Source organism: Ptiloglossa arizonensis, chromosome 6, assembly GCF_051014685.1.
Source record: "Ptiloglossa arizonensis isolate GNS036 chromosome 6, iyPtiAriz1_principal, whole genome shotgun sequence".
In the NCBI taxonomy this organism is placed as follows: domain Eukaryota; kingdom Metazoa; phylum Arthropoda; class Insecta; order Hymenoptera; family Colletidae; genus Ptiloglossa; species Ptiloglossa arizonensis.
In genome coordinates, this window is record NC_135053.1 from 11,732,101 (window position 1) to 11,746,383 (window position 14,283).

Genomic DNA, 14,283 nt, shown 5'->3' on the forward strand with positions numbered 1-14,283 from the left:
AAATAAGCGAGGAGGTCCGAGTCGGCGACGAGTACGTCGAACCAATGGAATACATCAGAAGATCGGAAAGCGAGGAGGAAGAAGGAAACTGGCACGTCTTTGATCAGAGCGACGATTTACATAAGATCGGTGCCACTGGTCCATTATAAGGAGCGAGCACAATGCCAACCCGAAGGTTAGCGTTTTTTTGCACCGTGTACCCCTTGCTCCCCTCGGCCCGTTTCTCGTTCCACCAGTCGTTCATTTGCATACCGTAGGCTAGTTTCCCACACGTCTTAGCAACGATCGTTCCGTCCTTTTTCTTCACTCGTCTTTGGTTACCCCGTCTCTCTCGGTAGGCTTCCTTTGCCTTTCCCTTGCACGTTTCACAACCCTTTCGGCCCAGCCGAGACAAGAAAGCCAACAGACTACGAAGAAAAAAACAAAAAAAAGAAACACAAAAACAGAAAGAGAGAGAGAGAGAGAGAAAGAGAGACGCCTTCCTTCTTCCAGGATGCTGGCATTTCCTGGCGAAACTTTTCTCAAGACGAGGCTCGTGTGTGCCATTCAGAACGACGTACCGCGTCGAGTTCGTCAATGGTCTTGAATGTCGTGGCACGTATACTTTCCGCGCCATTGAATTTCAATCCGACAATAAATACGGAAATCCTTGTTAGGAAAATCCACCAACACCGTCGCGCGCCACGCTTGTCAATCTTTATGAAATTTTTCCATCCGTGGTCGAGTGAAAGAGACCATAGAACTCGGAGACTGTACAAACGAGAGACGAACGAAATTTTCAGCGGACAATGAACGACGGACAAAGGGAACAGCGATTTGTTTGCGATCGAGGGAGACATTTTTCGTCCGTAAGACAATTTACGTTGATCGGGTTACCGGGATATAATTTTCCTACGAATATGCAATTACTCGAACATCGAACGAAAGCGACGAATGATCGTTTATTTACTTCGTTACGTGTTCATTCTTAACGGTAACATCGAACAATAGGAACGCGAAGTAACGGTCTGTTCGAAAAACGATTCGAAGTGTAAAATCGTACGTGAAGCTAGATTTTAGTGATAGAGACAATTACGAAGAAGACAAGAATTATTCTGCTAGGAAGATTTTCGTGCATGCGATAACCGTGGATAAATATCGCGCGTCTAAATAAACTAGAGTATCATCGCGAGAGTGAGTATTCTATCGGATTGTTCGGAAAGTCATTTCGTTTTTTTGGGGGTGAAAATGAAACACGATTTTTTTAGAGTGTATAAACATTTTATGAAATTATATGTTCTCCATTTTGGAGAACGAAGTGACTTTCCGAACAACCCAATATTAACTTCCATTTCATTTTATCCTGCTTCAGTATCAAATACACACGTTTCTTTTCCTACACAAACATGTATCATCGCGCTGGTGAGTATTCTATTGGGTTGTTCGGAAAGTCATTTCGTTTTTTTTTTTTTTTTTTGAGTCAACATGAAACACGATTTTTTGGAGTGTACGAACATTTTATTAAATTATATATTCTCCATTTAGAAAACGAAATGACTTTCCAAACAACCCAATATTAACTTCCATTTCATTGTACCCTGTTTCAGTATCAAATACACACGTTTCTTTTCCTACACAAACATGTATCACGTATTATTCAACATCGATAAACAATATCATCGAGCATCACGAAAACGAGAAAACCTTCAGTTCGTACAACAATGCACGCGTTTTTCGTTTCGAATCGATTTAGATCTGAGTGTTGCATCGACGAAAGGATCATCGAGAACATCTGACGTCAAAATGAAAGACGTCGGGTCCGAGTGTCGTATTCGTAACTCGTTCGAACCAAGTGACTCGTTTCGGGGTTAAACGATCGTAGAATCGTGGGTTTAGGGGCAGCGCGGGGGTGCAACGAGCGATAACGCGCAAATAAACGTTAAATGGACAAGGTGAATGCGGAAGTGCGGTTGCAAAGGAAGGGACGAATTTTAAAGAACCGCAAGGAAAGTTTACGAGCTGCCAAGCTCGCGTAATGACTGTCGTTAACCGCGACGCGGACCTCTCCAGCCCGGAGAACCAGACTTTTGTATGCTAATGACAGGGTGGTCCGATTTCATCCACCCCGAGTGAAAAATCTTGGGGGTCAACAGACCCATCGTTTCGCCCGAGTTTTAAGTCTCCCTCGAGCACCATTGACCTCGAATTAAAAACGGGCTCGACCTTCGCCACCGTTGAAAACTTTACGACGGAACCGTACTTTTCGCAAATTCATTGACGAACGCGCGCACGGCCCTCTCCCGATGCCACCTTATTCGTGCAAAATTAACTTCCGGTTGGGAACCGGCTCTCGTGGCAAGACCGAGTTTACGGGACCCTCGGGACAACGGCATACCATTCGCCGAAGTAACGCGTGCATTAATATTCATTAAATTGCACTCGCTGTTCTTATTCGAGGTAAGTATTTTTTTTTTTTCTTTTCCTTTCTCTTTTTTCTTTTTTTCTCCTCGAAGGGTAAACGCCGCGCCAGGTAACCTAGAAAAGAATGTTTCGAGACCCCGTACAACAGGTGTTACCGCGCTTATTACGTTTCTCGAAATTGCGAAACAATTTTAAGCGACGGTAACGCGATTCTAAAACGTTTGGAATCGCGTTACATTTTGCGCTTCGTGCACATCGTGGGGACGCTCGTGTTACGAACGCGTTGAATGTTTTAAAGTTGGGAGCGAAATGAAAAATCGCCCGTAAGTTGTGCACAGGGTATTGCGGAACGAAACGAACCGAACTTCGTCGATATATTTGGGAGGTTATTCCGAACGAGACGTGTTGTGTACACGGTGGGTCGATTGGTCTTTGTTTTCGAGGTACAGATAGAAATATCGGTACGCGTAGATGTTCGGTTAGGAGAATATAGATGTACAGATATGCGTAAATAGATACAGAGAATATAGAGATACGTGTAAATATCTCAACATAGATGTACAGATATGCGTAAGTAGATACAGAGAATATAGAGATACGTGTAAATATGTCAACACGGATGTTCAGATATGCGTAAATAGATACAGAGAATATAGAGATACGTGTAAATATCTCAACGTAGATGTACAGATATGCGTAAATAGATATAGAGAACATAGAGATACCTGTAAGAACAATTTTAAGTAATATCGAATATTTATTAAAAGTCGAGTACCTCGAATGCATTTGATGAGAACGAAGTCGAATCCACTCATGGTGTACATAATATTTTTCGTTCGAAACAATCTCCCAATGAAGCTGACAAAGATTTTCGATTTCGTTCTGAAACACCCTGTACGTTGTATAAAGAAAATACATATCTCGAGGAATTTGACACGCGTGTAATTTATCGAAAAGAAGATTTATGAATATTTAATAACGAAAACGATGGTAGATCGAATAATAAGTAATGTAAATTCGTATCGCCCGCATCTCTTCGTGACGAACATAAATTTTGAGATAAAAATGGCTATTAACGGGGTAAACTATTCATCATTAAACGAGACGAGCTATTCGTACGATCGTTAACGTTAAAAGGTTACAAGCGCTACAAAAATGAGTTACTCGAAAAATATTGTTTTATATCGCGAGCTTCGCAGTATTTTAAACGTCACAGTCTCTCTCTCTCTCTCTCTCTCTCTCTCTCATGGCTGTTCGGATTTCATTCACCCAGGTGACACCGTGACATTGGGTTCTAGGGGAATTATTCAAAACCAGGCCTGGCAAAAGTGCAACCGTCCCCGGCACCGTAATCCAGTATCCGATTTGCATAAAGGAGGAATACAAAAAACCAACAGAAGAAAAAACAAAAGGGGCAGAAGTGTTCGATAAAATACAATGTGCATCGACGTTAAAAAGTTTTTTAAACGAATCGTTCTCCGTCAAATCCCATAAAATTATATCGAATAGAATTACATATTCGAGAAAAACGCCAAAAGTTTCACGATTGTGAACAACTTGGACAACTACGATTCTTCAACAAATCCTTTCATATTTTGGATTTACACTTCGTGTATATACAACTATGAACCGAGTAAAATTTCTTCGTCGAAAACAAAAATTCTTTACATTAACACCGAATAAAAATCAGTATTCTTAGAATGGATAAAATACAAATTTACTCGAGAGTTCGTCCAATAAGAGAACTTTTCTCTGGTAAACAATAACGAACACATTTACAATCCATGTGTACTAAACTCAACGACTCGACTATCTCTACCACGGAAAAACTTTATTAAAAAAGCATATTATGGGGAAGATAAAATTCCAAAGAGTCAAAATTAAACCTATTGTAACTTTTCCATAATCAGACACTGCGTATATTTTCAGTAACCAACGAGAAACTATACAAAGCGTGAAATCTCCGATTAGTTGTTCCTCGTACGACAAAACTCAATAAAAAAAAAGAACCTATACTCTTCCACGATGAAGAGACCCTATTCGAAAGCTCCGTATTAACTTTCTCCATAAACGAAGCTCCTCGTCGAAACGAGACGTGTCGTCGAATCGTTCCCGAGAAAGTGGAAATCAATTCCTGGAACTCGAAAGTAAAATCTCTCGTTGCTTCGATGCGTGGACCAGTGATTCGTCGAGTCCCGAAAACCTGCGCGCGGACCCTCGGTTCACGGCATACCTGACGATTATGCGCGTGACGAAAGAGATCTTCGGTGAGGCGAGTATGCTAATCAGCAGGCATAATGCGGTATCGATACGCCCGGAGAAAGCCAATTATAGCGCGGGGATCGGTCGTGTACAGTCGTTCGTAGCCAGCTCGCACGAAAAACGTCTCCGTGAGACGCGACAAAGGGTCGTACAGCGAAGCGACGCATCGGTGAGAAAATGAATAGCAAATAAAAAAACAGAGAGAGAGAGAGAGAGAAAGAGAAAGAAAGAGGAGAAGAGGAGGAGGAAGAACGAGGACGGGGCCCTCGCAGACAACGCCATAGGCGGAGACCTCGTTGGCCCCGTTGTTCGAAAGTGCTATTTGTATTTATTCGGGCCCTTTGTTCGTGCTACAAGATTCACGGGAAGGGGGGCGAGGCGAGCAGCGGGAGGGAAAGAGAGAAAAAAAATTATTCAGAGACGAGGCAAAGGGTGAAGTCCACTAGTCGTTACGGGACTACATAGCGTTTCGGTCGGGGTAAAAAATAGTTCTAACGCGTCCCGATGTTTTGTCCACGAGTGTGTCCAACCAGTGACCGGTGACCGTTTCCAATTTTGCGCGTCGAATAATTCGAGGATCGTCCACCATCGAGAATTTTATCCCTCCGTGATGTATTCGACGCTTTGAAAGCTCCGATGGTTTGTATAGAAGAGGATACATTACCTTTATTCGTAGTTTTTAACGTGATGTAATATTGCAAAGCAGAGGGTGACTGCGAATTAAACGATGGAAATCGAACGACAGGTTCCATGATTACCAAAAAGGAAAGAGTGTGCTATAAATGTTGAACTTGAAACTGTCTCGATGGAAACTTACAACGAAAAGGTAAAATATAATTTTTCATATTTTTCATTGGAAGAATCTTAAGCGAGAAGAGGATAAATAATTAAACGATTATATTATCGATTTACTTTACTATTAGAATATTTCTCGGGGTTTCGTATTTGAATATTCTCGTCGCAATTACTCCACGAGGCGTATTTTGCGATTCGTGTTTACCCAAATTATTTTTCTCTCTTTCATTCGTACGACAATTCGATCGTTTATTTCGAAAACACTCTGTATGTAAATTCGTCCATCTCGCGCGATCGTCGAGAAGAGTTCGCGCTAATTTCGCTAATTTCGCCTTGGACATCGAACGATAATTGCGCACACGTGGACGGGATAAAGGTCGAGCGTTTTTTTTTTCTTTTTTTTTTGCGGAATTTTCGACAACGAATTCGCGATGAAAAAACATCGTGCGGCGCGAAAGTCCACGGGGTGGAATTAATCCGAGAAATCGAATTACGAGCAAGCGTTCGCTCCGTCATGCAGATTCCCTCGTTCCCGTTGGTGCAGTATGCGACGAGATGATTCCATGTGTGTGTGAATGCATCTCGTGCAGCGGATGCAACTGCGAGTGGCCAGTAGCTCGCAAAACGACTGACCGCTCGGTGCATCCCCTCGGTGGTTTTCGACGAGTCTCGCGAGTGACGTATCGATGCGATATTTTCGTGGGAAATTTTCGACAAAATTTACTCGCGGTCTCGTACGGCTCGTCGACGATGAAATCCTCTAATTCGTCGTTTACGCGTATCGTAAACACGACGCGCACCACGACGACAACGGAAACATAGAACAGTGCGGGACTATCGCGATCGCGAAGCTTCACGGTTGATTCAACGCTAATGGAAAATTGTGCACGGTAGACGGTGTCTCGAGACGTTGGGGAACGTAAGCTGTCCGTCGTCCGTGTAATAAAGTTTTTAATAATTTCTACATATTGTAAGTTCGTTCTGCGCGGTGTTCGCCGGGACACGCTCCGGTAAAGAAAACCGGACAAGTAATTTCATAATGTCACAAAATGAAGTTGCGACAGTTTTTACATGGGCCCGAAGTACGGAAGGAAAAGTTCCGTTATAAGTTTTAATGGTACATAAATAAACGGGCGACGTTGTAATAGAGTTTCTGCAGAACGAGTTTTCCACGGAGCGAGATCCGATGCGATGGTAGCACGGTCTCGTTATAAATATTCAATCGTAACCGTGACATTTTTTCTCTCTCGCGGGGCGACGCGAGGCGAGGCGAGGCGACGCGACGCGTCACGTGAGACCGTGGACGCCGATAAGTTTAATTCCTCGAGCGTGTGCCGCACATTACGAATCGAGAGGGCTCCTTTGTTCCGCGTCGGGAAATTATAGAAAATTAACAAACCCTCCCTCCGGGTGGAACTTGGTTTCGTAGGTAGCACGTTCGTGCGCGAAAGACGACAGCAAGGCGGTCCAGGATCGTGTTGTTACCACGGGTGACGTTTTCCATCGCAACCGTGAGCATTTCGTTTCTCCGCGCGCCAAGCGTCTCTCCCCTTTAAAACGATACGTACGCGAGACTCGCCGCGTGGATATTCGAACCACCGCCGAACGAAGAACCATCCGCGCGAAAAACGGTAATTAACGAGCGTCTCGAACATCGACGTGTCGAGAAAATTGTTCTACGAGTAGTCCGTGTGCCGTGTACGCTCCCACAAAGGGGATTGTATTTACGCTCGGTGAGCTCGAATCGCGTGTAACCTCGCGGCTCGCGACACTCGATTCGCGTCTCGTCGTGGAAGCTCCCACGGACGAGTAGACGAACGAAAAATGTTGTTTATTTTCATCTGGCCGATATTCGATCGCGAGGCAGAGAACTCGGTTCCCGATAAGAGGGACGGGGTTAGGTAGACGAAAGTGGTCTCGTGGCCTCTAATACACGCGGGGGTGCGTGTAATTCCGAGCCCGCGCCATATTTTAACATCGTTCCGAGTTACATTATGTTTCAGCAAAATGGTCGGCGCACACGTGGCAGCGCCGTCGACGGGGAGGGTGGTTTATCTCGAATACACAATCCCACCCCGGGCCACCCTCCCTGCTGAACGCGGCTCGGCTCGACTCGGCTCGGCGCGGTGGCGGTGGCGGTGGTGTGGAGCGACGTGGCGGCGAGGGCGGTAGGGTGTGGAGGGTGCGGACCTGCATGGAGGGCGGTTCAAGGGGAACCGGGTGAGAGAGGGTGGAGGTCGACGACGACCCTCGGTAACCAACGCCCACCACTAGCCACCTTCCCCTCCCCGGTTAGCTTTTGCGACGTCTACGGTGAGGGGAGGGGGCGGAAGGCAAGCCGGTACGGCGTGCGAGCTAACGACGTTCTTTCGCTTTTCGCGAAGAAAAGAGAGAGCGGGAACCTGCCAACCCGCGTAACAACAGAGACGATAGATCGAGGGAACCGCGCAGAAAGGATGAGAGAAAAAACGAGGAGTGGGGAGGGAGGGAAGGGGGGGGGGCGACCGTGGGGAGGGCAGGGAGGTACAAACCACCTTCCTCGTCTTTCTTTCCTCTTTGCTCCCTCGCGCGCTCTGGTTCTTTGTGAACATAGACACGAACAGGGGAGACTGCAGCAGGTAATGATGTACCGCGGTAAATTTCCTGCGGAAAATTACCCGCGCGGTTGGCCGCGGAGTCGCCTCGGCCGAAAGGTAATCATTTTCTTTTTGTAACCCCACTGGCAAACATTACGTATAGCGCCCCGACCGGCGAGAACTTGCAACAATGACGACGCTATTTATTGAATTATTAACGACAACGCGCGCGGAAGAAACGCCACGGAACGACACTGTTCGCGTTTCAACGGACCAAGGAGTCGCGTTCGTTAGTCGCGAATTTTATCGCGGGATAATCCGATCCCGGGTTTTCGCGTTTTCTTTTTCGGGAAAATTCGATCGATCTTTCTTCTCGACCGTGTCGTAACTCGGTTAAAGAACTTGCGGAGGAGAGTCATTATTTTTTTGTTTCGTTTCAGGGAACGTCCTCGACGATAGGAACGACGAGATGAAAATAGACCGAAAATCGCGAAATCACCGCTGCCGAGTGAGAAACGTTGGTAACGCGGTGTAGTATAACGACTTTTCTCCTTTAAGGCGCCACGGATATGCTTCCCGAGAAACTGTATAGCTTCGACTCGGTTATCCATCGGTTACACACTCTACTTCTTTGTAATATTATTTTTAACAACTTTCCGTTAACAATATCATTGTTAACGAACATCAAACGGTATCGTGTTTCTCCTCTTGAATTTTTCACACAGAGGGCGCATAGAGTTTAACATAGAGTTGTACAATCGAATAATAAATACGTACGAAAATTACAAATATATATTGTTTACCATTGAAACGTTACGATTTCGACCGTGTCAACGAACGAATCACTTCCAGAAGAACAGACCGCGAAGAATTCAGTACCTTCGAACGATTTTCTCGCGAGAGGTACTTCGCGAAACGCGTTGGAAAATTCTTCGGCGTCTTGTTTCTTCGGAAAAGATTCCATTCCACGAATTCGAAACATTTTCCCGGGCACGTTTCGAATTTCGCAATCTCGCGTGGAATCGAACTTTTTGTACACGAGGAGGTAGCGTCGAGGGGGGTGGGTGAGTATCGACAGAATCGTTGTCGTCTCAGCCGTTCAATTAATTCGTTCTGGATAAACGAAGCACGACTGAACGTGGCCGATGAAACGAGGACTTTTCGAGGAGGAAAACAAGATGTCGAGCAAGAAAGAGAAATTCTTTCCTGTAGCGACCAATGCACGGAAACCCCTCGAAGGCGTATCGTGAACGAGACAGCCGATAATTTGTTTTGGGCCTCTTCTCTCCTTCGCAACAGAGAGTACACGAGAAAGCGAACTTTTGCATTGTTACGGAATCGAGTGTCGCATTCGCTGACTGCCGACAATTTCGAAGTTTTAATTTGAGTTTGAGGATTCATTAGGGACATTATGCTCCGCCCGGCAAACTTCCAAACAGCCACGCGAACGCCGTCCCCATCCCCCGCCCCTTCTTCGTTCCAAGTCGCCCAAAACACCGACCCCCACCCCCACACCCCCTCGATATCGCGTCCTCTCTCTTTCTTCTACCATTCGAATCTCGGAGTACAGATCGAATAATTCCGGAGTCGTGGATCGTGTCCCTTTTATTTTATTTTTTTTTTTTCTTTATCCGTCCATTATCCGAAAGCAACTTTTTCTTCGACCGTATCGAAAGGAACCGTTGGACAATGCAACGCGTGATTGTTCGACACTTTGAAACACGAATTCCAAGGTCCAAGGTAAACCAATTCGCACGCGGGAACCCCGTTACGATTCGCGACAGAAATCAAGGGTGGATACAGTTTCTATCGAACGAAAAAGTTCAAATTTACGAAATTTTCTTTCCAATGAAAATATTCGGTTGTTCGGAAAGTCATTTCGTTTTCCAAAATGGAGAATATATAATTTAATAAAATGCGTTTACACTCTTAAAAAATCGTGTTTCGTTTTCACCGAGATAACGAAATGATTTTCCGAACAACTTAATAGTTGAAGAAACAATTTAGAATACTTTAGATTTAGAAGCATTCAGAAGATTTGGGACAATTCAAAAACCGGTTAGAATACTTATAAACGAAAGATAGAAATTGTTTCCCGGCACGATTACCCAGTAATCGATACGCCTCTTCTATATTTATTTCGGCTCCAAATCTTTGGAAAACAAAATCAAAAGAGCATCCGAGACCCTTTGTAAATTTCGATTGGCAGGTGTTTATTTAACAAATGTGTACAGAAGGGTTAAAATTCCGGACCGATATAACCCGCATTCCTTCCAAGTGAAATCTTCTCAGCTCCCAACAGTACCTTCCCAAGAGACAACCAAAAGAGCGGACAGCTGATTTCTCTCGCGAGGCTTCGTTCCCAGGTAGATCGATTTTGAAAATTCGTTCTAGAGGAATTACTATTTGTAAACATCGACGGTGGCGCGGTAATATTCGTCCTAACTGATTACAAGATGGGCAGGTCGGCAGAGTTCCGACCAATGGAACTCGCGTTCCTTCCAAGTCGAATCTCTTCGGCTCCCAGGAGTACCTTTCGGAAGAACGGTCAGAAGGACGCACAGCTGTCGTTCACTTTCACCTATCGCGCTGTCATCGCTCTTCTCTGACTCTCTCTCTCTCTCTTTCTCTCTCTCAGTCACTCTTTATCTCTCTCCCTTTTTTTTCGAGCGAAGGTATCCGTCGCCAGTGCCAAGATCGCGAGTGAATCGATACGAGAGGTGGATGCACGGGGTCGGCCGATGGAGAGAACGAGAGAGGCTAGAAGGGTGACGGAAGGGGAGTGAGGCGAGGGTGGTTTTTGAGGGAGATGTTTCGTTCGTAGGCAGAGGAGGTTCTCCCATCGTTCCCCTCTTCAGCTCCTCACCCCTCGATGCCCCACCCCACCCCCGAACCCAGAAGTCCCGCAGCATAATCTCCGTCCCTCTGGCCCGTCTCTTTCGCATCCCTCTGCTACCCCACGGTGAAACTCGCTCATCCTCTGTTCCACGAGTACCACCAGCCCTCTCCACCCATCTCCGGTGTAAAACCCCCGCCGGTGCCGTGACGTAAATGCCAGAGAAATGGGCTGGAGGGGCTGCGAGAACGTGGCGTGGGCAGTGACGCGTGTGCACGCAGGAAAACTCTTCTTATTTATATGCTCCACGCTCTGCCATGGCGAATCGATATTTCGCATGAGTTCACGCGGAAAAAAAAAGAAAGTAAAAAGGAAGGAAGAGGGTCACCCCCATACGACTGAGATAGGGGGAGGGGGAGCCGGGGAACGATTTCCTTTTCCGCTTTTAGCCGAGCCCACGGTTACTTTCTTGCGTATCCTGTTTTTCCCTTAACGCGGCACGACGACGCGAGCCGAACTCCCGCGAACGGCCCGAACCATCGGTACACCACGCTTCGGGTGGGGATGGATGCTAGGTGTACGTTTCTCGGCGAATACAGGGTGTCCCGCGGAACCTGCTACCGAGAGGGGATGATTCCTCGCGAGAAAGAGAAACCGAAAACGCGGAGGAAAATTATTCCTCCGCGCGAGCCATTCCGTGCATTTATTTTTCCTGCGCGTAGATGTTTTCAAGTACCGATAATGCGTTTCTCGCATATACGTTTTCGTCGATTGTAAGTTATTTCCAAGCCAATATCCACTTGTAACGAGTACAATAATTCGTTTCAATTTTATTTCCATCTTTCGAAAAGCAAACTGTGCGTTTGAGGGTTAAGGTGTTTGCTATTACGTTTACCTATTTTGGTGGTAGTATGTTTATTTATTTTCGATTTCAATATCTTCCAAGTAGTTTGAAGCGATTTATCAATGTTTAGTAGTAACGATATATGTAGAAATAACGAGCAATGTGTATTAACTGAATCGTATTCGATCAAATTTCAAAGTAATCTTTAGAATCGATTTTCTCGAGAACGATGCCTCGTAAGAATAATGTTATCCTACGTCCTATTCTTAATCTTCTTTCATGTACTTTTCAATAAACAATAATCTCCCATTCAGTATACTGGATGTCAATTTTATACTGCGAGTGTGTTCTTTAATCGCGTAAATTCGTAATATTGAACGATCAGTGCTCCGAAAACTGTTCTCTGAAAAGATTTCTCAGATTTCGTAAACATTTACCAGGGCGTGTTGTTTTCAATCGTTTTCTGTGCGCAATTTCCAACAAAAATTCTTCCTCGATGTTATCGAAGAATCACTTTGCACGCCTCCGTTGGAAAATTCATCGTTGCGGCGCTCGAAGAGAATTTTCATCGGTAAACCACTTTTCCCGCAGACTCGGTGGCGCTTCTTTTGTTACACGCCGCACGAGTTCCGTGGAAGAATTCTTACATATCGCAGTTGGCAAGATTAAGCCGAAGGACGGAAGGAGGAACTCGTGGTGGAAAGAGGGAGAGAGAGAGAGAAGGAAAAAAAAGGGGGGTGGCCAGAAAGACGCGAGGGTGGACCAGGGGTAGGGAGCGGATGAAACGTAGTTGGTTCGTATCAGCATAATGTAGATATCTATTCCTTGCCTCTTCCGTTAGCTTCGAGGTTTGGAGATGGCTGGAATACGGGACGGGGGATGAAATTGAAATGAAACTACCCAAAGGAGCAGACGGCCCCGCGGGTTTCCAAACCCGGAGAAAGATTAAAACGCGACCGAATGGATGCGAAAGAAAGTTTAGCCAGGGAACTATACTCCTCCCGAACTGTACACATAGAACTGAGCTCGCTGTGTACGCGGTGCGGCTTCTCCGCGAGTCTCGGCCGATTCTTTCTGTAACTGGAAACTAACCGGAAAATCCGAATATAATTGTAAATTGAAACTTTCCGTTGCTGAAAGTGCATACCTTCCTATGGACGTTTTAACTAACCCCCCTCGCGGATGATCGAGGACCTTTGAAATAAATTTAACGTTCAGTCTTATCGACGAAACCTCGACATCGTTAAATTTGATTTTTCCTACCATGGTAGTCCGTGTAATAATGTGAAATTCGGTGAAAAATTTACGTCACGAGATCGAAATCTTTCGCAGTTCCAAAACCACCCCGAGTTCTTAATCGTGAGATTCGTCAGAGTCGAACGAACACGTTACGAATTGCAAAAGAATTCCTCCAACTATACTATAAACACTCCGTCTCTCCTGGTGTCGGTTCTTTTTTTTTTTCTTTTCCTCTCTCCGTTTCTTATTCTTTCCATCGTGGCGCGAAGAAAGTAAGCGCGTGGCGGTGTGAAATGGAATTAATTATGAGAGCGTCTCAACAGGTGGGTGTAGACGTCTTTAAACTCTCTCCGTCTCTCTCTCTCTGTCTCTTTCTCTCTTTCTCTCTCCGTCTGTTTCTCTCTCGCGCGCCAACTGTCTCTCTCCCTCCGTCTCTCGTTCCCTCACACCCTTCGTCGACAATTCACCCCCGCTGGCCACCCCTTTTCGCCGTGTCCCGGACCGTCCTCAAGTAATTTACTAAGAAAATAAATAGAGAACGAGTCCCTGGAAAAATGGAAGGTTAAACGAGCGCGTCGGCGTGCGATCTTCAGCTTCCTTAATTGAGAGAGAGGGAAAAGAGGGAAGGAGGAAAACGGCGAAGGAAAAAAATAAAAGAGCTCGGAGCTCGGCACAAAAGAATGCATCATTAAGGATCGACGAAGTCAAAACACAATTGTAGAGCGTACCGTGAAACGTCGATTTAAATTTATATTAACCCGTTTAAAATCCTCGGATACTTTTCTCTTTTGTAGGATGGTATCGGGTTTCTTTTTTTTTCGCGAGAAACGTTTACTTGAAACAAAGAATCGTATCGAGGATTTTTATTTGTCGATTTTAACGAATACACGCACGAGTCGTTTTGGAAATACCCAATGAAACCGAGGCTCCAAACAGAGACAAACATACGAAAGCAAAAAGTCCTTGTTCGCGACAGAGAGGAATAGAACACTTAACAGATCGATACTCTATACGGTCGGGGATAAATGATTCGGTTTTGACAAACTATAACCATTCCCTTTGTATGCGAGGATCCGATTTCTAACTGCACTTAGGTTTGTCATATCGTTCTCGACCTTCGACCTCTCTCGGGATTGATTAATCGACGTTTAAGCTATATTTGTATCGTCACTATTGTATCGCGCGTCTATTGTAAACCGCAGAGTTCGCGGTCCCAGGATATACGACCTATCGAATCCTTTGTCAGGATACTTGGCAGTGTACTACTCGTACTCTGATTTATATTTCACGAATGTCACGTGCTTTCGAGCGCTGCTATTAGTTTTTAAGAA